Consider the following 2,326-nt stretch of genomic DNA (forward strand, 5'->3'; position numbering starts at 1 on the left):
ATGTTGTGGAAGAGGACGCCAGGGCAGCGGAAGCTTGGTTTGGTGTAGAAGGCTTACAGCCGTACATGTTTGAACCCTTGCCTCACAACCTGCCAGTTCTGGTAGCTCTACGCCTGGCGAATTATTATTAAATATTAGCCGCGACATATGAATCAAGGTGCTATGACCAAAAAAATTTGATTGACCAATGACCGTTGATATATGATTTGCTGAATTTAGGTGTACAAGCTGACGTATAACTAACTGGCCTGCATAAGATAACGAAAAAAACACAGATTTAAAAACATATAGATATAGAAATTTTCTAACTTTTGGGACAATATCTGATGTCTGATAAAGAGTACAGTTATATACATGTTTAGGCCAGAATGGTTTGACATTCAAATAAGATTTCCCTACGACTTTAAAGCGTCCAAACACCAGCGTAAACCAAAAGTAAAACCGTCATGGCCGCTTAGATCACTAAGGGTTGACAAGCTAACGGGTGTTGAAAATCACAGATTAAACAAATGGATTTTAAGTGAGCTTTAGATACCCGTTTACTAGCTAACGACAATGGACAGATTCCAATTAAACGTGAATTCAAAGTAGAAGCTACGTGCTTTTCTTTGTGACATCTGCCATTAGCACAAAAGATAAAATTAGGGTGACGTCGTCTGCTATTAGCATGTTTGTCATGTAGCAACCTGCAGGCTAGCTAAGCAAAGTTACATGCAGGAAATGAACGTGGCATGCTAAAAAAAGTTTACAGAACTGAAATGTTCTGTACTCAGAGGCGTCCGTGTTCTTTAAACGAATCCAAAACCTTGGATGTAAATTTTTTAGAGACATATTTAAATGCTTTTAAAACTAACGGTTTAAACCCCCAAATTAGAACTGTGTTAGCTTTCGCCTTTTCTAGTAGCGGTGAAAGAAAATAGCTAATTATTCAGCAGCTGTCATGAGATTTTCCAGAGCTATATTATTATAAAAATCGCATTATGTTGTATGTATTAAGAAAAAAATCGTCTAGTTGGACCTGTATCGCGATGCGCATTGTTTTGGCGAATCCTTGACAATTTCCCCATTTCCTAGTTAATTCAAGTTGGTTCAAAGACTTTGATCGGTCGGTATTTTTAGTTAACAAAAATCTAAATGAAAATATATCTTTTCAAAAGGGACAATTCAGATTTTCTAGGTGTGTTTTCTTTTCTGGTTATCTGATGTCTTTATCTTACTTGTAGTAAGTATGGACCATAAGACTTACAAACATCTTTAGTTATTTGCAGAAATAAAAAATAAGAGTAAAAACATTGGTGATGTAGTGTTGCACCGATCCCATTTTTTGGCCCCGATACCGATACCTGGCTGTGCAGTATTGGCCGATACCGATACCTGGCTGTGCAGTATTGGCCGATACCGATACCTGGCTGTGCAGTATTGGCCGATACCGATACCATACCGATGTTTGTATATATGAAGAACTGCATACTACTTGGATGTAAAATAATTGCCATCATGCCTACCTTTGTAAATCAGAAAAAAGACTAATACAAAGTGAATCCAGTAGAACTTTTTATTGTCTACCTGGAATGGGTGGCAATAGTTGAATAAACTTTTGGCTCTCAAAATGGTATCGCTGCCATATTTGTTGGTACTCGCCGATTCCAATACTATTTTAGAGCTGGATCAGGGCCCTGCCCATACTGGTATCGGTGCAACACTAGAATAAAGTATTTTTTAAATTTTATATTTAATTTCTTTCACCAAATGTGCAAAACATGTTCTGCTTAGCAGTATTATCTGAAGGTTACCGCAATTTCCAAAAATAAAGATTTATTTGTTGTATTAGCGGAGATGCTACGATAGCCTTCACACAAACAAAAGTTGGTTTTTGATGGTCAAAATATGCGCTTCTCTTTAAAACCTGCTGGCTAGCATCACTTTAATAAGAGAAGGTAAGATACTGACTGTTATTTTAGTGAACCAAATTACCTGTATTGGCAATCATTTCCATTGGATCATCTAGTCATGGCCTACCCCACCAGGGGCCTGATATTCAGTGCTTTTTCTGCTCTAACTGGATGCATTTGTTAATAGAGGCTGGAAAATCAGAATTATGACTTTAAACTAGACCACTGGCAGCATTTGGGTTATTGGTATGAAATACACGGGGAGATAGGTTTGTTTGTTTAACTTCAAAATATGTACAAGACTTGAATGGAAAATAAAATATGCAAAGGCATATGTATGTGACTGATACCTTTGCACAAACTGATTATCATCTCTGTGAACTCTGACTTCTTTTTCGGATACACACTGGAAAAACGATCTAGGAATAAGTAAA

This window comes from Cyprinodon variegatus, unplaced genomic scaffold (genome assembly GCF_000732505.1).
Source record: "Cyprinodon variegatus isolate N-32 unplaced genomic scaffold, C_variegatus-1.0 Scaffold1525, whole genome shotgun sequence".
Taxonomy (NCBI): Eukaryota; Metazoa; Chordata; class Actinopteri; order Cyprinodontiformes; family Cyprinodontidae; genus Cyprinodon; species Cyprinodon variegatus.